The 23,522-nt window shown below is 39.2% G+C and overlaps 1 protein-coding gene across 4 annotated transcripts in view; it reads right to left on the minus strand.

Annotated features, from left to right (window-relative positions):
• Positions 1-23,522, minus strand: part of SESN1 (sestrin 1) — an 86,968-nt gene that overhangs the window by 55,153 nt on the left and 8,293 nt on the right. The window contains exon 1 of one of the 4 annotated variants that reach the window (XM_075747857.1): positions 7,525-7,686. The exons of 2 other annotated variants lie outside the window; for them this stretch is intronic. The gene's annotated coding sequence lies outside the window, so the exon portion shown is untranslated. Of the gene's footprint in view, positions 1-7,524; positions 7,687-23,522 lie in introns of those variants that run through there. One more of the 4 variants, XM_075747852.1, reaches the window with a different exon arrangement.

Genomic DNA, 23,522 nt, shown 5'->3' on the forward strand with positions numbered 1-23,522 from the left:
TGTACGCAGAGCACTGAGAAAAAGCTTATGGCCTCTAACAAACCTCCTTGGGACACCTTCAACAAGGTAAATCCTGTTAACAGATGCTTTACTCAGTGTCCCCTCATTTACATTATTGACCCTTGCCCTTTTTCTTTCTCCTTGCAAGTGCAATCCTCCTCCTTTCCCAGCAGCGTGGCTCACTGTGGTTTTACTGTGCTCCTGAGGGAGGGCTACTCCTACGTTTGGGACAAAGGCACAGTCATCCCTTGGTTAGTGCTAACACAAACAGCAACCAATGCCAAAGGCCCAGGGAACAGCATCAGGTAGAAGTTTCACAGCCCACTTGCCTTGCTAACGCACTGCTTGCTTGTCTCCAGCATCTGCCACTTGGACTGAGCCAGAGATGGGGCAGTACATTTAACACCCTTCCCAAACAGCTCTCCCAATTTGTACCTAGCTGTCTCAACCAGTATAAACTACTGGCAGCCATACTAGCCTACAGAAATAAAGTTTCAAAGTTTAGCTGTGCATTATTTAAAAAAACAAAAAACAAAACCCAAACCATCTCATTTTGCTTGTGACCTATCACCCAATAATGACATTGAAAGCTCTTTATTCTTTCATATGAGAAGGAAACAGAGAACTACTGTTCCCATTCTCCACACTACTGATTTTAATACTGTACCATACCACTCCCTCACAATTCTATTCCAATCTGACTCTCAGTCTGTTTAGTTTAAATATTTTCCATCCTTCTGATCATCCTTGCTCCACTTCTCCATGCATTCTTCTTGTTATTCTATACCTTTTTTTTTTGTTTTTTAAACTAGAATACAGCTTGGTTAATTGCTATAATGTTTCTTTATTTCATTCTTTGTCTGCTATTTGACCAAGAACGAAACAGACAGACCTACTGTAATGTCACTGTTTTCTGAGTAGTAAACACATAGAACAGAGCCCACCAGAGTATGTAAAATGAGAATTTGTTTCCCCTTACATGAATACCTTGCATTTGTCAGTACAGAATGCCATCTGCTATCCAATCACACTTTTTGAAGCTCTCTGCTACCAGCTGCCAGATTTACTAACCACCTTCGTACCAGCAAATATTTTAGGAGGTTAAGAGAGTGCCACTTAAGATAACAAAACAAGAACTCTCAGAATTTCCTCACTAGCTTTTTTCCCCCTGGAGAAAAGGAAGAGATGTGTTCTTTATTCTACAAAGGGGCTAAACAGCAGCAAAACTGATGTAAAGCTTTGTGTTAAGGCCTGCACTGTTCAACATTTTCACAGGCAATTCAGAAGACAGCTATAGCTACCTTTCAAATTTAGACCCTTTCTCAAAAGCCTAGATTCATACTTTAGGCTTACTAAGTCTCAGGTTATGCAAGCATAATGCTGGTAAGCCAAGGAAACCCTAATTTGTTATATCAGCCCAAAGGCATGGATATTATATAGATACATTCCTGGGAGGAATACAGAGAAACTGTTCAAGCAGCCAGGGATCAGGTTAGGAAAGCGAAAGCCCTGACAGAATTAAACCTGACCAGGGACATCAAGGGCAACAAGAAAAGCTTCTATAGGTACGTCAGTGATAAAAGGAAGACGATGGAAAATTTGGGACCTCTCTGTAAGGAAACAGGAGACCTGGTCACCCAGGATTTGGAGAAGGCTGAAGTACTCAACGACTTTTTTTTGCCTCAGTCTTCACCAGCAAGTCCTCTAGCCACACCACCCAAGCCTCAGAAGGCAAAGGCAGGGACTTGGAGAATGCAGAACCGCCCACTGTAGATGAAGATCAGGTTCAAGAATATCTAAGGAACCTGAAGGTGCACAAGTCTATGGGACCTGATGAGATGCAGCCATGAGTCCTGAGGAAACTGGACTAAGCCACTCTCCATCATATCTGAGAAGTCCTGGCAGTCCAGTGAAGTTCCCACTGACTGGAAAAGGGGAAACATAACCCCCACTTTTAAGAAGGGAAAAAAGGAAGACCCAGGGAACTACAGGCCGGTCAGTCTCACCTCCGTGCCTGGCAAGATTATGGAGCAGACCCTCCTGGAGACTATGCTCAGGCACATGGAAAATAAGGAGGTGACTGGGGACAACCAACATGGCTTCACTAAGGGCAAATCGTGCCTGACAAACTTGGTGGCCTTCTATGATGAGGTTACAGGGCTGGTGGATAAGGGAAGGGCAACTGATGTCATCTACCTGGACTTGTGCACAGCATTTGACACTGTCCCGCGTGACATCCTTGTCTCTAAATTGGAGAGACATGGATTCGAGGGATGGACCACACAGCGGATAAGGAATTGGCTGGATGGTCGCGCTCAAAGAGTTGTGGTCAACGGCTCAATGTCCAAGGAAAGAACAGTGACGAGTGGTGTTCCTTAGGGGTCAGTACTGGGACCGGCACTGTTCAACATCTTTGTCGGCGACATGGACAGTGGGATCAAGTGCACCCTCAGCAAGTCTGCTGACGACACCAAGCTGTGGTGTGGTCAACACACTGGAGGGAAGGGATGCCATCCAGAGGGACCCTGACAGGCCGGAGAGGTGGGCCCGTGTGAACCGCATGAAGTTCAACAAGGCCAAGTGCAAGGTCCTGCACATGGGTCGGCACAATCCCATGCACAACTACAGGCTGGGCGAGGAATGGATTGAAAGCAGCCCTGAGGAGAAGGACTTGGGGGTATTGATTGATGAGAAGCTCAACATGAGCCGGCAACGTGCGCTTGCAGCCCAGAAAGCCAACCGTGTCCTGGGCTGCATCAAAAGAAGTGTCACCAGCAGGTCAAGGGAGGTGATCCTGCCCCTCTACTCTGCTCTTGTGAGACCCCACCTGGAGTACTGCATCCAGCTCTGGGGGCCCCAACATAAGAGGGACATAGAGCTGTTAGAGCAAGTCCAGAAAAGGGCTAAGATGATTATCCGAGGGCTGGAGCACCTCTCCTATGAGGAGAGGCTGAGAGAGTTGGGATTGTTCAGCCTGGAGAAGAGAAGGCTCCAGGGAGACCTAATTGCAGCCTTCCAGTACCTGAAGGGGCCTACAGGAAAGCTGGAGAGGGACTGTTTATCAGGGAGTGTAGTGACAGGACAAGGGGTAATGGGTGCAAGCTGAAGGAGGGTCGATTTAGATTAGATGTTAGAAAGGAATTCTTTACTGTGAGGGTGGGGAGGCACTGGAACAGGTTGTCGAAAGAGGTTGTGGATGCCCCCTCCCTGGCAGTGTTTAAGGCCAGGCTGGATGGGGCTTTGGGCAGCCTGGTCTAGTGGAGGGTGTCCCTGCCCATGGCAGGGGGGTTGGAACTAGATGATCTTTGAGGTCCCTTCCAACCCAAACTATTATATGATTCTATAATATAAAAGGTTCTTCTCATGACTTCCTACAGCTTACGAAACAAAACTAGGGTGGGGAAAGCAGACAGAGAAGCCCCTTTTCTTTAAGCAGGTCCTCAGGAATCTCTGCATGAGTGAACAAGCTTCCCCTCTTCACACAGCTATCCTTAATTGCACTAATTTAAACATATTCCAGTCACCAGTTATTGAAGTGAGCATAAAAGAAATGACGTTGCTAGCTCTCCCATTCCTATCCACCAGAAAAAAGGTTTTCTCTATGGCAAAAGCCACCTCTGCTTGTTATATAGCTTAGAACTAACAAAAAAATTTAGAGATCAGCAATACCCATTCTACTCCTCCATTTGCAGCTGTTGAATTACAATTATTTTTTTTAACCTTCTGAGAAATGCTTTTCTCAGCCACTTTTCTGGGTTAAGAATTTAAACAAACAAAATGAAGAGATCTGAGAATTTAAAATATCTTTTACTGGTAATTCCTCCATAAGTGCAGGTGTTATTTCCTCATCACTTCACTCCAAAGAGCAAGGAATTTTAATGGGATAATGTGAAAGCTTATAAAACCATCACTGAGGGTGCAAAGATTTAAGAATGGAATGTTTAATGTTGGTTAAGCAACACCAATAATGTAGCAAGGCTAGTCTTTTAAAAATCTTGAAATGTTAATTCTATATAGCCAACAAAAATATAGGTGCTTATTCAAAAGCTGATTGGCAATTTAAGTATTACCAACTACTGACTTGATCCGTATTTAAACATACCAGAAGCAAAAACAATTATTCGGGGGAAAAAACCTAAAACAGCTGAACTTGGCTTTAAAGCGCTTTCTAGTAGTCATCTTCTCTTGCCTTTAATCTTCCCTCTGATCCATTTCCCTTCTCATTCTCCTATGCATCTTTGTCTTTTCTTCCTCAAGGCAATAACCCCTACAGTCAATATTCCTGTATTTAGTGCTGGTCCAAGCCCTTGTTACTTGATTAAAAAAACACAAGTTCCTGCTTCACAAACTAGCTTTTCACAGCCTTCTGGTTCTGTATGCATCTCATTTGAACCACAACAAAAGTCATATGTATTTTCCATATAATTTTCTTCCCTTGGATTTTTTTTTTTTTTGAGAGGAAGTAGGTTAATGAGTTCTGATGTATTCAGTTAAGCCAGATACTTACTCAGCTGGAACATTCACTGCAGCTGATCAAATCTCTCATTCAGTTATGATCTGAAGTTATTTTACATAGGACTTCACAACATTTTAAGTCCTTATCTTTCAAAAAAAGTCAAAGAAAATTCCACATCTATTTAAATTCATTTAAATGAAAAAAAAAGAAGCCATAGCTCACTAAACACGATCAGGAATAGTAACTTATTTACAAAAAAACAATGAAAGACATTATTGCAAATGTAAACAAAACTTTACAGAGCAGACATAAAAACAGCTTTAAAATAATAACTGCTTTCACTATAAGCTGGAGTCAGTACATTATAAAATCTGAAAAACAACTTTCAGTTCTAGTTAAGATGCAAGAAAGTTCTTCAATAACATATATACCAGAAAAAAATACAAACAACATATCTAGATAACTCACACAGGCCTCATTGTACTCAGAAGAAAAAAAAGAAAGAAAGAGGAAAAAAACCAAAACACAAAAACCCAAATAAACTGAATTCATTCCACTCATTTAGCTCAAGTATTACAGTCATTTGAAAGAGGTTAACTGTGTTTGTTCAAGTTTATTTGAATATTAAATGCCAGATAAGAGATCTCTAGATGAAATGTAAAAGACTGTATCTTATTTTTAGGAAATAAACAGATTCCAGAGGTGTGTTCCCGCCCAGCCAATCCCGAGGCTGTCGTGCAGCTCTGCCACCTCTCCAAGCCCAATCGCAGCTCGGACGGTGAAACTCGTTTTGTTGTTTGTCTCGGCAGCGCTGATGATGGATGGCTGCTTCAGGGGAAAAGATCAAGCTGTGTGGTAAATCTTTCTATTTGTTCCATCTGCTTTTCTATTTTAAACAGCTGCAGCGATCAGCCTGGCACCCTACATTTAGTACATGTGAATTTCATAAGAGAAAACATTTATGGAAGTGAAAACAAGGCTTAGATTTGTCCTCCCGTTCTCTGACTGAGCACTAGAACTTCTGCAAGCAGCTGCGGAAATTTACTATTATTTTGTATCTACCTTCCAGAAAAGATATGGCCTAACATATTTTGATCTTACAGCTTTTAGAAAGTCAGCTTTACAATCATAGCAGATTTCAAGATGATGGCGTTTTCCACCTTTCTTCCTCCTGCCAACCCCATTCTGCAATATGACTTGTAAGATGTCAGGAAAAATAATATGCAAGCAGAGTACATTTATTAAAATATGTCCTTCAAATATACAAAGGCCTAACATTCAAGCCTTACTTATCTTGCAATTGCACTGAGGTTGTGCTAGCATAAGGTACGCTGATCTAGCCTGGCTCCAAAGGTCATCATTTTAAAGGAACGCTTTACAATAAAACCCATTACCCATTTCTAAGCTGAAGAGACGGGCAAACATACTGGCACAAGCAATGGCGGTTTTTTGTGTTGTTTTCAAACACCATTCTTGACTTCAGTTAAGCCCAAGCTTTCTGGCCAGATCCCAGGTTGGCCAAATTCTGCTTTCCCTTACACTTTCGGTATGTTGTTCCTCGTGTCCTGGCATACTGCGCAGCATTGCTGTGTTCTGCCTAACAGCCTCATCACTTCTCAAAGCTAGCTACATTTCAATGGCCAGCAAAACGAAAATCAAACCAAACACAACAATAACAAAAAAAAAACCCCAACCCCCCCCCCCCCCCCCCCAAAAAAACCCCAAACCACCTCAATGTCTTGATCAAAATATCTACCCTACCCCCAAATTCAAATGTTTTAGGATTCTAAGGAAGGAAAATGCAAGCATGTGTGGATGCAAACACTGTGAAGTGGTTATTTTCACCTCCTTCTATTACTCATGCTCTATTTCTCTCCCCCAACTGAAATTCGGTGTCTTTTAAAGTTTGAACATGGTTAGCCACTTAAAAGTGAAATGAAATGCCAAAAAGCAGCACTGTAGGTTGCCTGTTCACAGTATCAAAAGAAATTATTACATCTCTTAGGCGAGATAATTTCCACCATATTCCATCTACATAAATTTTTCTTCATATTCATATGTTATGCTATAGGACTTTTCTCAAGTGCAATAGTGTCTAAAAGTTAACTGGAAATATTACATTTTCAACTAGACCTATCTCTATAACTTTATCCTAGCAGCTTTTCACGTAACTTAAAATTACTGTAAAATTCCATGAGCATTATTTCCATTTCACAGATAAGCAAACTGAAATGGGTCTGTAACTCATCCAAGATCATACAGCAAATTGGAGAGTGACAGGGCCAGGAACAGACTCATCTGAGCTCCCAGGCCAGTCCCAGAACTGTTATGCCCATCTCAATATTACTAAAGAAGCAGAAGGTACATTTGGAGGAGAAATGCCATAGGGAGATTTCTTAGTAAGGAGTCTTGAAAAGTCAGAGAGAACACTCATGTGTCATGTCCTTGAAAGATCAAAGTCTCGATTATATTTCTGTCCCTTTCTTACAACAAACCAACATAAAAAGTACCTTTCAACAGAAGGACACATGAATGTAACACCAAGTTGGCAAAGGCTTCAGGAGTTAAGATATGATCTTAAAGGCTACCTAAAATAGCATTGGTTAGCAGAATTTGAAGCTGACAAGTTCATAGATTCACTGTAAAACTTTGCAAATACAGTGACTGAACAACAAAATAACCACAATCTCAGTGTTAGATAGTCTCTTAGGAAGAAATAAAAATTATTAGAGAATTGTCTATTTGTACAGTTTATATTAATTTGTAAGTTTCATTTTAGAGAAGATTTTCATCTTTAAATCAGTTTTAAGATTATTAGAGAAACTTAGCACTTTAAGAAGAATTCCAGGACATGGATAGTCATCGTTTGTGTTCAGACCCAAACTGGAAATTTTGAATAATAACCTAATGGTAACACAATACACAGTTCAGTTATGTTACCAAGAGGTTTTCTTTCGGTTCACCAGTATGTACTGGAAAAACAGTACAAAAAGCTTCTGCACAAGGATCTTGAGAAAGACATGTCAAAGTAACCTAGAACAACAACTACAAAATACTGCTACACTTACCTGCTTTTGGCTCTTACAGCTATATCTTAGATTTATGCAGATGCTACTAAGTTGTCATACTCTGTGAAGGAGTTGCAACACTAAATTGTGACTTCCCACAGGCTGACGGTTTTTCTTTCATTTGGGATTTCAGAGAGTTAAACATTGTTTGCTTTATTTCCTCACACACACACACCCCACCACCCCCTCCTGCCTCAGCCGTACCTCCTTCTATTATGCTATCATGCGTCAGAGGTATGCATTACTGCAGCCCTGCATCCTGCATGATGCAAGTATGTGCAATCTGGAAGGACTCTTACTGATATAGGCCCAGTACGGTATGTGCTTTATAGGCACAGAAAGTTAGGCAGACCCTGTCTGTACAGTCAATACGGAAATCAATAGCTTCATGTAGTAAGTACCAGTGCAACTGAACAGATGTTTAAACAGTGTGTTGATTTCATGAGACATCAGTTGGCAGCATGAGATACTGCAGGAAAATAGTAAGATGATGGCAAAGTTGTAAGCAAGAGCAATGAGAAGACTTGATGAGACACTAGGGAAGGGAAAGGCTGAAAGGAGTTCAGTTTAGGATATGCTAACTATGGCAGTCACAAAGTGTAGACAGGAATTTGCTCTATGCACAGACACCTGAGACAGAAAATGGAATCTGCAAATCAGACACCAGAGATGGTCTACCTCAAAGAAAATTAATAGGGAAAATATTGATGAGTTTGATGGTGTAGAATAAGTGTAAAAAAGGCTACAACAATAATACACTGCAAGTTTAATTAATATGGACATAGAGAGTTTGCACAAAAATGCTACAGTTAAAATCTGTAGTTAGCCTAGGCATAAAGACATTTATTGAGTGGATTTTACCACTCACATTGCTTTCATTTCCAGATTCTGCCAGTCTAACGTGTGCAGGTTCCACTCTTCCCATACAATCGCTGGCTGTAGAGTTTAGTGAAATGATCAGTTGCTAACCGCCAAGTATTCTTGTGCCTTAGTAGGATATATGCTACTTCATTCCAATAATATGATTTTATTTGGCAGTTGGTATAAAATAGGCATTAGGGTTATGATTCACTGCTTGGTTGCTTCAACGATCTAACACCACATGAACTTCTCTCTCCCTGCCATTTGGTAATCAGACTATTAAAAGGCTGAAACATCAAAAAGGTTTTGAAAACATTTTCTTCAGAAATCTGCGTATTCCATGGGACACACTTCAAGGATGAGAACACCAATCAGCCAGAGGTGCCTAAATTCTAAAGCAGTATTTATTACATTACTATTAGCTATACTTTTTCCTTATAGCTTTCCCTACTGCCTCATATAAACACCCTCACAAAGCTCTAACTTACTGAAAAATGCTTAGTTTTGAATATATTCTCAAAGCTTTATGTTCTCACAAACTTCATGGAGTACAGATTTTTTCTTTCCCTAAGTGTATCAGCGAAGGGGAGGTAACACTTAAAAAGCTTCAGAAAAATCTTCCTAACTTCCAAGTGTTTATCCTCCTCACCAACCTATACCTCTCTCTTTCCCACTCCAGAAATGGTAACTAGACTTCATCTCTTGCTTCAGCTCTATCTTCATAGAAAAAAAGCAAGTAGCACGCATTACAACCCCTGCTCAGTTCTTAGCACTGCTCCACCAGCACCACTGGACAAGGCCCTCACCTGAGGCAGCAAGCCCAAAAACCCCTGTCCTCCAAGAGGCCGGATCTTGAGCCAGAGGTGCAAACTGCTAGACTGTCATTAACTGAAAATCACATCTCAAATTCTTCTACCCTAAGAAGGAAGAAAAGAAATGACTAGAAACATTGGGATTGTTAGAGCTTGGAGCATCTCCTTATTCCATGAAAGCCTGATGCCAGTTAAGTGTCTGTTTTCCCCTTCAGCTTATAACATAATTCTCCTAAAAGTTATAGCTCACAAACCAGCACTTGGACAACTGTAGGAGCCCAATGAGCTTGTTGCTCTTTCTTTACACCTCTGCTATTCCTGGACAACTTTTGGTCCAGGTGAATATCTAACTATACTCACTAAAGCATCTATAAATCACCCCTTTCCCAACCAGCTGGGTCTGGTAGCTCAGAAGACCTGGCTGAGTAAGATCTTAGGTCCACAATGGAACAAGCCACTGTGGGATAGCTTAATTTAATAAAGGTACATCATTTAGGCTGGGGAGATTCCCAGATTTCCAGCAGAGACAAATCACGCACTAGCAGTGGGTCATACACAAGCACAGCCTCACTAGACTCCTCTTTGCACAAACTGTTGCTTTCCCTGGTTCCACACACTAGGTGTAAGAATCCACAGTGAAGGACTGAATGGAGTCTGTCCCTCCTTTCAAGGACAGTGATAAGTTAATCTTAAAAGGAAAGCTACTAGTTTTTTTGTTTTGTTGCTTGTTTCTGCATTTGATATTTTGAAGATTAGAACTTCACAGAAGAGGGAAGGAATCACCGCAAAGGAAGTGTGCTAACCTGACAACGGGCCAACCTTAACCTTTATGCTAGCTATTCCAGAAACAAAACCCAACCAACCAAAATAACCCGCACACCATTTTCAAGTTCCATATTTATAACTCTAGGCTTCTGACACTCATAAAAGCTTTTACAACTAGGAGGTCACTAAACAGTCCCCCCAGGAACTGTGTAACTCATGTCACTCGGGCAGGTGGGGGGAAAACTATTAGCCCAGTCTTGTGGGAAAACAGGGAAAGAAGTGGCCATCATCTGCCATCTTCTTTAATCTACTGCCAATAGATTAAACCAACAATCATCTACAGCACCCCCTGATGTCTGACATTTGCTACATTTCCTTTCTTTCCAAAATCTTTTAAGAAAAATTTTTGAAGAGCATGGAATATATGCCTTAGCACGCAGGCATGCTTTAACACAGAAGGCAAAGTAAACATTAATAAGAGCTCTTACCAGACTAAGTTCACACAACTGCAAACAATTGATCTACCAGTCTTGTGAGTTAAATCTTGTCACTGCAGCCACAGCAACTGACAGTATATATATTCCCTGTTTGACATGTTTTACACAGCAAATCAGACAAGTCAGTTTTTACAGATGAGCTACTCAGAAGTTCATGGTAATTTAGTTCACATGCAGTCATGTGAAGTTACCCTAAAATCAGAAGGCCTGAGTACAAAGGGAAGTGTTGCAGCATACTCTGTGAGTTCAGTCACAGAGAAAGACTCAGCCACTCTTCAGGTTGCAGATTTTCACAGTATAGTTCACAGAACATCTAACATTTCAAGATGCTCGTGGCCATCCTCTATGAACAAGATTCAACTGCACACAAATCTATGTTTCAATGAAGTTCTGTGAAACAGAGTTGAAGCACAGTGTCACTAAAGAGGCATGGTATTTCATCTCCTATTGTTTGATATAATTAGGGGATGGGGAAACAAAAAGGCCTCTGCACATTTAATATATGCTATTATGCCATCTAGTTGCATGTTTGCTAGAGGCTTACTTCATTTGGCCTGAATATAAACTTGGAAGAACTTCAGGTTCTTTTAATGGTAATGATCTAGTTCCTGTATAGTACAGTCAAGTGAAAAAGCTTGGCATGGGAAAATTTAAATAGCAACAAGATCACAAATTATTTCTCTTCAAGATGAATTTAAGCTTCACCCTGTATTAAACTCAGAACAGTGTACAGTACTTGTTGACACTGTCTTCCTCTTCCTCCAGACTGTCCTGCTGGTTCTGTAACCCTACCTCAGCCACTTAGCTGCAGTAGTCCGGGTTACACACATCTTGTTGCACCCGGGTTTTGAAAGCAAGTTGCAGGTCCACCTGCGACCAATTACTTCCTTTCCAAGTGCCAAACTGTACTACAAAAGTTTTATACAAACAACACTGATATTTTAAAGAACTGTTCTTTTCCTTTAATGGAAACTTTTAGATCAGAGTATTTTTCTCTAAAACTAAACAGAGAGAAAACTCACAAAAAAATATTCAAGAGACACCCAGTTCTGGTTCAAGCCTCCACTTAAGAGCTTGTAGAGCCATTCAAAGTATCAAGGAAGAATGAACCTACAGTGCCCTCAAGTGTGAGGGGATGTGAAGTGGAAGAACTCTGGACATCTACTGGGCACAGAAAAGGTCCTTCAGAAGGGACCCTCACTGAAGAAAAACATGCTTACTTGTAAGGACCGGGGTGGTGGGGGTGGGGATTGTCCTTATACATTACTTACAGGCTATGTACTATAAACAGGTGCAAGAAACAAATGACATAAGATCTCCACTTTCAACTGCCTTTTCAAATGCTTTTGAGCTGGAAGTTTCATCTTCATTCTCACCACAGGAACACAAAAAAGGCAGTTTAGTTATCTAGTGTTGAAGCCTTTAAATGGTATTTAAAGGAAGTACCACCTTAGTGGAAGGTCAAATTTTACACCATACAGACAAGTCCAATGATGCGCAAGACAACACTTCCTCAGTACCTGGATCTCATAGCAAAGATCACACTTACTCTATCACCAAGGTACACAGAAGCTATATTTATTATAGTTATATAAAAATTGAGGAGGGTAACACACCTTAACTAGCATTCACAAAAGTCTGCAAGTCAAGTTAGAAGCCACCTAAATTAGCCAACAGGAAGTACCAAAGACAGAAGTCCAACTTCAGTCTCATCTCTCACAGTGCTAGAACTTTCTGCCCACCACCAAAAGGTACCTGCATCTATTCCAGACCACAACCAAAAGCCCAGAGACTGGCTCTCTCTCACCTCAGTGGTTAGATCACTTAAAACAAGATAGAGGCCAAGTTCAAGTTATTAATGCGCCTGAGGTGATTTCAGCTTCTCCTCCCTAAACAACAAAGTTAAGCTATTTAATGATGGCAACACTGTCAGCATTTCCAACTGCACTAGTCCTGCTTTACATGCAATCCTTAAGGTGTTCACTGGCCCAGAAATGAGAGCAAAAGCTAGTCTAATTCCCTCATCTTGGGAGCCTAGGCATGCAAGAGGCATGACTTTGAATCACCTCAGGCAGAAAAGGTGCTGAACCTAGAGTCCTTATTCTTTGGGAATGCTCTAACCACTAAGCTATTGCTCAGGAGTGGGAGGCGTAGCTCTGGTTTGTTTTGTGCAAAGCCCATCTGATAGGTCTTCAATAAACATGCACCAAGAACACCATGTTCTGTGAGCTCTGAGAGGAGATAGAGAGGGAAACATTTAATCTCTGGATCCAGAGCGAGTTTGAGCATAGGCGTGGATCTATTGCCCACTTTCAAAACTGAAACACTTACGCATGGCTGAACATCTGATGAGGTTCTGCCTAGGTGCTTACAGACTTTACCTACAGGATTCAAAGGATCCTGAATTTTAAAGCTCTGAATTGGGGCATAAACACCAGCCTTCTGAACTCAGCTACTGCATTTGGGCTGCAGAATTGTCTTTCACTGATTTAGTGAAAACCAGGATTTTTGTCTTGCTGAATAATTATCAGGACAGAGGAATCCCCATGTTGCTGTCCATGAGTGCCACAAATCTTAAGAGATCTTATTCCATTAAAAAAAAAAGTAATAAAACCCCACACAACAAAACACAACAACCCTGTACTATAAAAACATCAAGTTTGAGAAGCAAAGGATTCTGATGCTAGGAACTACCAGAAATTGAGTCTAGCTAGGTAATTCCAACTTTCAACCAAGTTTACATTCTACTATAGGTATTTTTTTTTCTGTTAGGGTTACCTCTTCCTACAGTGCCATCTGTTGCAGAACCTCACCTCTTTTACTGTTACTGTGAGCTATATATCACAAACAAAGCAGGGACAAACTGGTCAATGAAAATACTGTATAGTAACCTGTGTCACAGTCATGATCTAAACGTAAACAAGTGTCTGAAGTACCATTCAAATAATTTGTAGGAGGCTATCCAATGCATATCCAAAGCTGCAACAAGTAGTACAGTATTGCATATGAGAACTCCTCAAAGATAGAAGCTGTTTAACTCTTTCATTTGCATACATGTAGCAGGGGAGTTGAAACAATATGAAGAGTGTTTTCATCTGAATAAGAGGCCACAAGCTCAGGCACTTCTCCCCCGGCCCTCCTTTTTCAAGTAGAAATACCACCCGTGTTCTGATGCATTAGAGCCTGGTAGTAAAACTTTGGGGATACAAGTGGTCTGTTGGGTCATTGCTACAGCCAGGGTTGAACTCAGCAGAGCTTCTCTCCAGCTGGAGGAGGCCTTGCCATCAAGTCATACAGCAGGAGAGGAGCTAAAATTCAGCACAGCTGCCAGGAAGTTCCACCATGGAGGGTCCCTTTTAGCATGCCTGAGCAAATCTGTTGTGAAGTATCACAGTCACAGAGCAAATAACCTAGTTCTTTCTAGCAAGTGTGGACTGCCAATGACAAAGAATTCATCACTTGCACTATTTTTCTTTATAACAGTGGAAGATTAACATTATTTAAATTTATTTTTCCAAAACTCAGCCTGGACAATACAGAAGTAGTTTCACTCTGCTTGTAACAAAAACAAAGGAAAAGAAAAAAAGAATAGCAAACAGCAATATTGTCATGTAGCACATAGGCTTGCTTTAAAAATAATACAGCTCAGCAAAAAAAAATATATTTTATTCTAGTGATAGCTTAAACACATTAATTGGGACTTTTTAGCTCTTATTAAACAAAACTTAACAAATCAGTTAAATGTCAGCCCTCTCCTTCCAACTAGAGTCTGCTGGTTTGTGCTCTCTCAACTTAGATAATTAATTAGCTGCCATATCCTAATTTAAAATTCTTCATTGGTAAGCTCATAAGTAAAGTTAGGAGTTATTCACATAAGTTCTCAGAAAATTTCATTTCCACTTCTTGCTAGATCCTTCAGAAAAAGAAAACACTGATTATAGCGACTCTTTTCTCCTAATACCTATGCTAGTATTTTCCGAGTAGATCAGGGAAAGTCTACTCCATGGCCACCAACAGAAGACACCATCATACATACTCAGAAGACTGATTTCCTGCACGAACCTCAGCTTTCTGATCCCAACTGTTTCAAATATTAAAATCTCACTATGGTTGGGTAGGGGTGTGTTTGTGATTTTTTTAAATACATGGGAATGGTCATCTCCTGTGTTTAGAAGAGGGAAATCTTGCTGTATGTGTGGGGTTTTTTGTTTGTTTTTTTTTTTTTTTTAAAGATATATTGATGCAAAGTCTTGATTAACACTACAGAGATCAAATTTGGGAAGTTTCAGTTGAAGATAAATTCCTTATAAAACTGAGATACTGAAAATCAGGAATTCAAATAGAAATAGGCATGCAACTTGAATATAGTGGTGAGCATTCATAACTAATACATGAAGTGCTACAGCCATCTGGTTCATCTACTATCACAAATTTCTTATTAATGCATTCTCCTCTTTCCCTTCATCACAGCTGCTCATCATTGCTTTCATATCTAGCTAGAGAAGACAGTTACAGTTATGTAATTTTTAAAGAAAACTTTTGTAGTAAGAGATCATAATAAAAAAATAAATCTAAAAATAGAAAAGCAAATGCTCCATCTCAAGAAGCTTTCAATAGATACTATTCCATAGCCAGAAATAGCATGAGACAATAAGTTAAGGACAAAAGTTTCATTTTTCAAGAGTTTTAGAATAATAGACCTCAATTCACAGTGATGTTATTTCAAACAAACCAAACACTGGAAATAAAACATGAGACGTGAAGTCTCCCCCAAGTGTTCCTTCAAATTCATTACATCCTTCTGGAGCAAGTGCATCAACTTAAGTTCATTTAGATAACCTACAAGTTAAAACAAATCTATGTAAGAAACAAAAGGATATGGATACTATCCAAAGAAAATGCTTTGCTTCAGTACAGCTAGGGACCTAAAAAAACCTGCTATTCTTGTCTCCGAGATGTATGGCAGAGCTGAACAGTACCAGGTTGTGATTTCAAGACAGCTACCTGCTATAAAACCCTTTCTATGCAGAATTCTGATGTGAAACATGCTTGAGTCAACAAGAGTTTGCTTAAGCTAATTTAACTGTAAGCACCAGCATGGACTTATCTATTTACTGCTATGGTAACTGGCACACCTGGTAACCCACAATCAGTGAGCCAATTTGGTCCTGAAAACACTGCAGCTGCATTCATATGACCTTACATTTAACCTCCTAGGCCCTGCTAAAAGGTACACCATCACACAAATAAAGATACTGTGCTTCCGGGCTCAATATAGCACATCCAAAACTTTCCTCCTACAACTCTCTACTCACAGTGTAACTTCTCAGATTGAGAGATGACCATGACTGTCATCTTGGCGCAGTGATCACAAACCTAATGGCCACAAAAGGTCCAGGAAACTTGAAACCTTTAAGAGGAAACACAATCCTTCATAGCAAAAGATAATACTAATAATGTTTTGAAATGGAGTCCTGCAGCAAGATACCAAGATGCTTTTGGACAAACCTATCAGCATGCAGCCTCAATCCTGCAAACGTGTATGCTTCACTTTACCACACATGAACAGTCCTGTTAATTCAGGGCTGCTCCCAGTAATAACATTAAGCAGTTGTGAGTCTTTTCAGGATAATATCAAAATTATCTGTTATACACAACATTTTTAATGAAGTACCTGATGGTTTATTTTTCATCCATAATTCTTTGATCATCGGCTAGTAATAATGTAACTACCCTCAGTAAACAGTTACCACTGCAACTGTGACAGTAGATGGCCAAAATACTACTAAGACAACAAATATTCCAGTTCAAAATTAAAATCTTCAGAACAACAAAAACAAACAAATAAAAAGCCCAAAACAACAATCTTCTAATTAAACAGATTTTTAAAAAATCATAATAAGAGACATAGGTATACAAACCTTTCATCTGAATAAACAAAAAATGCTTTGCCCTTGTGGTACAAGAAAATTCTGACCTATTTCCACAGCATTAAAAAAATCTCTTTTTTTTGTTTTGTTTCGTTTCCCTCTCCAAAAAAGACCCCAGTAGCGGAACTTTAAACAAGCTATATAAGCGTGTACTTCATCATAGTTTTCTTAAGTTTAGAAGTGTTCTGAAAATGAAACAGTAGATAAATACTGAATCATGATTGACAAAATTATTTTAGCATGTTTCAGTCTTCACTAAAATCCTTGTTCAGCTCAACTCATTAATCTAAAAACTGTATTACAGCTATTTAGTTGGGTAAAATCCATCACTCCACCTCAGAGGGCCTTACAAACTTCCTCACCACTGAGGCAAATGAATTTCACAGCAGCTGGACAACAAGTACTTTCTCCTAACTTGAGGAAGTTTTAAGACCTCAGGTACTTATTTCCTCATGTGACATCCTGTCAATAAACAAGACCTCAAGGACCTAGTTAGGTCTCTTATTTGAGATGAGGCAGACCAGGTTTCAAATTCCAGCTCAGTCCACATCCCACTCATGCTTGAATGGGATACTCATACAAGGCAAATGCTTTAAGAGATTTACTACTTTAAAGAAAAACATGCAATTTCTACTGCTTGAGAAGACCTACTTTGTCTATTCAACTGCCCTCTCAAGTCACTGATCTGAAAGGAGCAAAGCACAGACTGGAATGTAAGGCCTTCATGCTCATAGTTTTTGGTTACTCATCCTGGTTTTCTTTCTTGTCTTCATGGGACTTTCAGCCTTTACAGAGAAAGATTTCCCCTGCAAGCGTTTTATCAAGAGTAGTACATTTTCACAAAAAGTTTTGATTTTGATATGCCAATCGTCTTTGAAACAAACAAGCAAACACTGATACCCCAGCAAATTCTAAATTTCACACTCTAAAACCATACCAAAGGACTAGTTAAAATACAGAGTCAGGGGCAGGGGGAGGAGTGGGAGATATCCATTCTTTAATAAATAACCTGGCCCACACATTTCCTAGACTTATTTCCACTACAAGAGAGAAATAAAAGATTCTTGTAAGACATTTCTAGAGCTTTATAATTTGGTTCAATAATGACAGTATCCCCTTTAGGATAGTCTCCTGCAGATGACTTGACTTCCAACTCAGAGCACACTTTTTACAGAGTCATTATCCTATCTAATTAAGTGAAGGAAAGCAACTGCCACAAGGACATTATAGTTGTTTCTCTCTTATGTTTGCTTATAATAATCAGATCGTTGCAGTAGAATATAATACAGCATGCTGGTTCAATTCTCTATTAATTCTAACCTTCAGAATTGTTCATAATAATTCCAGTAACTTCTTAGAACAAGCTTCCCTTTGCCATCTCAAAGTCTCAGGGTTCAATACTACCCAAACAGAGCTCAATAATCAGAAACACCAATTACACAAGAGGTATCACCCATTTTGAAGAGAAAGTCGTCTACAGATTCTATTATCCACATTAAGACTGTCTTAATCTCTAAGAGATGGCATGCTTGATTTCAGCAAGCATCAGAATCTACTGTTGCACCAGATAAAGGAATCGCGTCTCAAATGAGGCTATTAAATTATATTATCCCTGGCTTCTGTTACTCACAGAAGGAGAAGGTATTTCACATAATTTTATCCCTAGTAAAATCCCTCCATGCTATTTCAAAATGAAATAAATAATGCTTGGCTTAGGAATTTGGAGTTAGTTCTTTGTTAGATTGCCTGCCTCTTACCACATTGTATATACTTAATAACAACTTACAGCATATGCTCTTTCCAACTTGATTTCCATTTATGTTTCTTGGAAGCTTTGGATAACAAAGGAACTCGATGCTTTTTACAAGTCCTACCTAGCTGGATTGTCTACTCTGTTATTTGTAAACAAATATTCAAGTATTATTCAGAGGAAATATTTGAAGATGAGTATTCATTTTTTCTGCTGAAGTTATGAAAAATCTCACATGATGACACAGATTTGTATGTTTGTTTCTGTTACAGAATCAAGAAGGCCTAAACCAACTATGTGCAAAGAAAAAACAAAAAAAAAATCTGAGTTTTTTTGTAATATAATTCAAGTACATAATCTCTTGGAAAAATGATAGCATACCCAGTTAGTGTCCTAACAGAACTGGCATCAAGCAACACAGGATCTGTCTCAGTTCCAAATTTGCCCAGCCCTTAAGGTAGAGCAAAGCCTACTATGAAATCCCATGCTTGACCCTATATAGTGCCATTCAGCATAGCACTAGTGCAGCCAAGGCAAGATGGTTACATCCAGGGGGCCAACTCATAGCATAATCACTTGGCAAATCTAGAAAATCTAGAAAATGTAGTAACCCAAAAGAATTATCTTTCTCACTCACCCCTCCACAATAACAAGCCATTTAGCAAGTGCACTGAGACAAGTTTTAAGCCATTCCAGACAGTGCCAAGTACCAGCATGGCCACAGAGATTTCTACTTTGGCTGAACTGCTACTGCTTAAAAGACTGGGAGAACACAGCAAAGTTTACTCTAGCAGATTACCACTCTGGAATCTCACCCACTTGATCTCCCAACCAAGGCATCTTTCTGCCAACTTCTGTGTGCAAACAGGAAATAAGAGATTCAAAGTATTACTACTGCTGAATCTTCACATACAGACCAGACTGCATCACACAGGACAGAACCAGACAGGTTATATTTACGAAGGATGACCTGGGTAAGTCTGCACCAAAGCCCCATCTTCAGTACAAGGTGGTAGACTGTCACTGAAACATACTGCTTTGACCCTCCCACGCCAGCATCCCTGAATAAAGTGCAAAGGTGGTTACAACTGCCAACTGAAACAGGCCATTACAAACTAGGGTTAAACGTGGCTGGCACTGAAAAGTCATTTGTCACCCCTGCATTGATGGATTTGCAGCATTACTCTGGTTTATCAAGAAGAGGTAAGCACTGAGTCATCTAGCTCAGAATAACAAAGGTCCCAAACAGTCCCCAGATAGCACACCAATTTTGGTCCTGAAATTAAGATGAGCTGTTACAAGTATTTGGGGATATGTTTACATTTTGCCCATTTACTTCCAAGAAAACTCCCCCGGTTGTATAATAAGCATTTACAGGGACTCTGAGAAATTTCTGATGACCTGAACTGAGCTGAGCTGTCTGTCTGAAGTGACATGAAAAAGTTCAAGTCCTACTCATTTCTGGGGTATGGACACTGAATGGTCCACTTCAAAGGCCCATTTTATCCAAGTTCCTCCTCCACAGTCATGCAAGTCTACAATTAAAATATTTTTTTCATTTACAGTTAACTATTAAGTTGGGTGTGGTTTTTTTTTTTTTTTTGGGGGGGGGGGGGAAGTATTTTTGACCAGTATTTGACCTTAATGCCATTTCTGTTTATTTAAATAACAGTGTTACATTGATGTACACGTCGCTATAGATCTATTTGGAAGTCTATCAATATTGAAAATGAAAATCCAAGCATCTTCCATTCCTGAATGAACACACTAACTGGAGGGAAGGACTTCTTGCCTTGCTTCGTATGCAAGTTATTTCTTAAGACAGAACAGCTCCTTCATCTGGTCTGGCCCCTACATAAAATCTGGTATCGTATCTCAGAAGACACTTGTTCATGAAGTCATCTTTAAACAATTTGTGAGTGAACATCTAGAGAAATCCTCAGTTTCCCAACCCCACCAAGGACTGGTTTAAAAGACAGAATTTATTCTTTGTAAAGTGTTTTGGTTTTTTTTAACCTCAGGACTTCCCAAGTATTTTTTAGCAACTATTTTTTGAAGGAACAGCAAATCATTCAGCTTCCATGTGAGATTTTCAGAAGAATCTTCTTAATCATCTTAGCATGTTTGCATGAAGATTTATTACTACTGGGAACTACTTTTGAGCCATGTGGCTACCGTACCCCAGAAGGTCTGAGATACAGGGATTGTACCTCCCCCAAAACATGCAAATCTGTGACACTCATGACACTGCATTAGGGTTCCCTCTAATGCAGACCTCTGGATCTGAGAGGAGAAACACAGGTGTAAGCTACATACATGGGAAGCACATTACAGCCTATGACTGTAAAATTAATTTTTGCACCAGAAGCACCATGAAGTAGCCATATTTTTCCACTGCCTTTAGCAGTAATGATTTGCACCCTGAATTCAGACTGTATGAAGACTCTACTTCCCCCAAGTCTCTTTTACCAGTGTGAGCAAACATACTAGCTAACTCTAGAAAGTAGAAAACCACAAAACAGTCTATACTTCAGTATCAGATATTCACTTAATGCGCAAGCTATAAAGAGTTAACTACTACCTTTAGAATTTAAAATTTCAAGATATTTTATATTACACAATACAGAAAGTATCTTCTGTATTAAAAATCACAGCTTTCATTCCTAGTGAAACCTTACCCAAAAACTTGAATCCTTTAACAGAAAGGCCTGACACCAAGTAATGAAAGAGAAGCAACATTTGACCTTCCCAATTTACACATACTCTTCTTCTGACAAATTCCAGACAGCATCAGCCAAGCAGAGTTGCCGTGTTCTGAATAGTTAGAAAAGCAGAACACTAGAAGCCAAGATACCAATATGCCTTCTGAAAGTCAGACAAAAACATTTCCATTTGGCTTCTTTTCTTGTGCCCTGGAACAGAACAGTAGCAATAAAAATCTCAGAATTAAACTTCTCTTATAGAACACTATTTATACATTAATTTCTAGGTAAATATAAGCAACTGTTATAAACATACTTGTTTAAAAAAAAAAGTAATCTAGGTAAAGTTACAACATTTCCAAAACCTCGTCTGTAACACAAGCGGGAAGGACAAAATGGACTCATGTGAAGTTAGGGCAACTATCGAAAGCAATCTTGTCCTGATTAAGGACTTATCTTCATAACATGAGGAGCTCCAGAAAACATTAATTGCATAGCAGCTGCCAATTATTTAGTACTGTTAAACAGACATAAGTTTGGACTCGGCATTGATTGGAAATTCAGAGAAATAGAAAGTTTAAGAAAAGCTTTTTTCTCTCTTCAGTCTTTCTTCTACATGGAAATCAGTGCAAATCTAGATTAGAACTAAAATTTAAATAAATGGAAAATCCAAACACACAGTTTTAATCTGAGTGGAATGTGCTGTTGGCAAACAGGCTGCATTTTAAAGCTAAAAGTTTTGTTGCACCAAAAGACCAGAAACAGTGGAGGTTCAGCAACAAGCTGCAATGGAAAAAAAATCCTTCAGAAAAAGAGGTTCCCCTCCTCCTTAAAAAAAAGAAGTGCACAGGAAAGGCTTTAGAGCTTTAAATAAGTTTCCATTTTCAAGTTTGTTCCTCCTTTGAACAAATATATTATTCCATGTTTACTCTCTAGGAGTTAAGAAATCCTTAACTAAAATACCTGTTTCAGAAGAACAACTGTTTAAAAACAATTCAATAGCAAGCAAGAATATCCCAGAGAGTAAAATTAAACTAAGAGGTTGTTACACCTTGAGTCTCAGAACTTAGGCTCACAGAGCCAGTCAGATATTTAGGTAGACAACAGACTTGCCAGGAAAGACTAGCAACTGAGAAAATCTTATTGCTGACTCCAGAAAGCATAGAAAAGTGAAGAAAAAGTTACAATTTCCAACTAATTTGCAGTAAAAAAACAGCCACGTTTTCAGAAGCATAGTGCTTTCCTTTAGCACAATGCTTGAATTGAAATGCTTATAGTTGCACAGAAGGGAAGACATATCAGATTACATGACATAAGTAGCAGTATGCATTCTAGCACCACCTCTATTTTTAAAATACCAGCCCAATGTATTTTGGGGTAATATTCAGGCAGTAGTACACAACACTGGGTGATACTTTTGACCCAAATTGACTTGAAAGAACAGGTTTGGTTTCTACATAAAGCTGGAGTAAGAAAATGGTTAATTGTTTACTAGGTTTAAATAGAACTAAACCAGTTTACCTTCCCAACCCAACTTCTGGCAGCAATCTAACCTAAGCTTTCCAAAAGAAAGCACAGAGGGGAAAAAAAAAAAAAAAAGTCAGAGTCATTGGAAACATCAAGAAAGTGGTAAACAAGAGAAAAACCACCACTTAACTTCTTGGATTTAATTCATGTATGTAGGTCCAAGTGAAGATTTCCATGTTTCACTTGATTTCTGGAGAGAGCACTAAGCTCTTCCCCCCCTTAAACTGTAAACAACTTACTGGAATAGAAAACCATACTGACAGCAAACCATATTTTTGGAAATTTAAACACTCAGTATCCACAGGCAAATATACTCAAGCTTTCAAAACTATTTTTCTGTCCCACAATGGTATATTCAGTACTTTTCCACTATGTTTGTTTTAAAAGAAGAAACCCTGACCTGAAGAAAAAGTCAAGAGTAAGATGACAAAACAGCAAGTATTTCTTCAATGCCCACTTTGCACTTCTCACAGTGAAACAATGTAGTTTTCTTTTAAACAATGTACTTTGGTCAAGCTAATGGCAGATGTATTATTTTATGTAACCTAGGAGTCCATACTTTTTTCTTTTTTTACTTAATACTTTGCATATCATATGTCAATTTCTAAACCATTCCAATTCTTTCACTTTGATCAAACGTCTCCTCAAGATGCATTAAATTTCTCCGTATGTGAGCAAAAAGGATCCAAACACATGCCAACACCCCAAAATGAAGACAGTTATTTACATACCAGATGGGGAAAACAAGTTTGTTTGGTTTTGGGGGTTTTTTTTAATAAGTTGGCTTTTTGGCAACTTAAAGCAGAGCAGAACTTTTAGCAAAATCAATGCAGAGAGAGGAAGGGTCACCGCTACCAATACACCATTAGTATCAGAGTGAGAAAAATAATTTAAGGGCTAAGTTGACACAAGAATACATGAGTGTAGACTGGAAAGGATCATCTCCAGCTATGAGGTTAAAAGAATAGCCAACTTCTAGAATTAGCTTGCGAAAGAGAAGCAGAAGCAAAAAAATAATAATAATCCAAAACAGAGCTCGTGTGACTTAGCAACTGCTAGATAGGAGAACTGATGCTGTTATTTACAAAATGCGTTCAAAGCATTTCTGGTTTCTACAGATGTCTAAATATTAGCTCCTGTGAAAAAAATCCAGA

The sequence above is a fragment of the Balearica regulorum genome, chromosome 3 (genome assembly GCF_011004875.1).
Source record: "Balearica regulorum gibbericeps isolate bBalReg1 chromosome 3, bBalReg1.pri, whole genome shotgun sequence".
NCBI lineage: Eukaryota > Metazoa > Chordata > Aves > Gruiformes > Gruidae > Balearica > Balearica regulorum.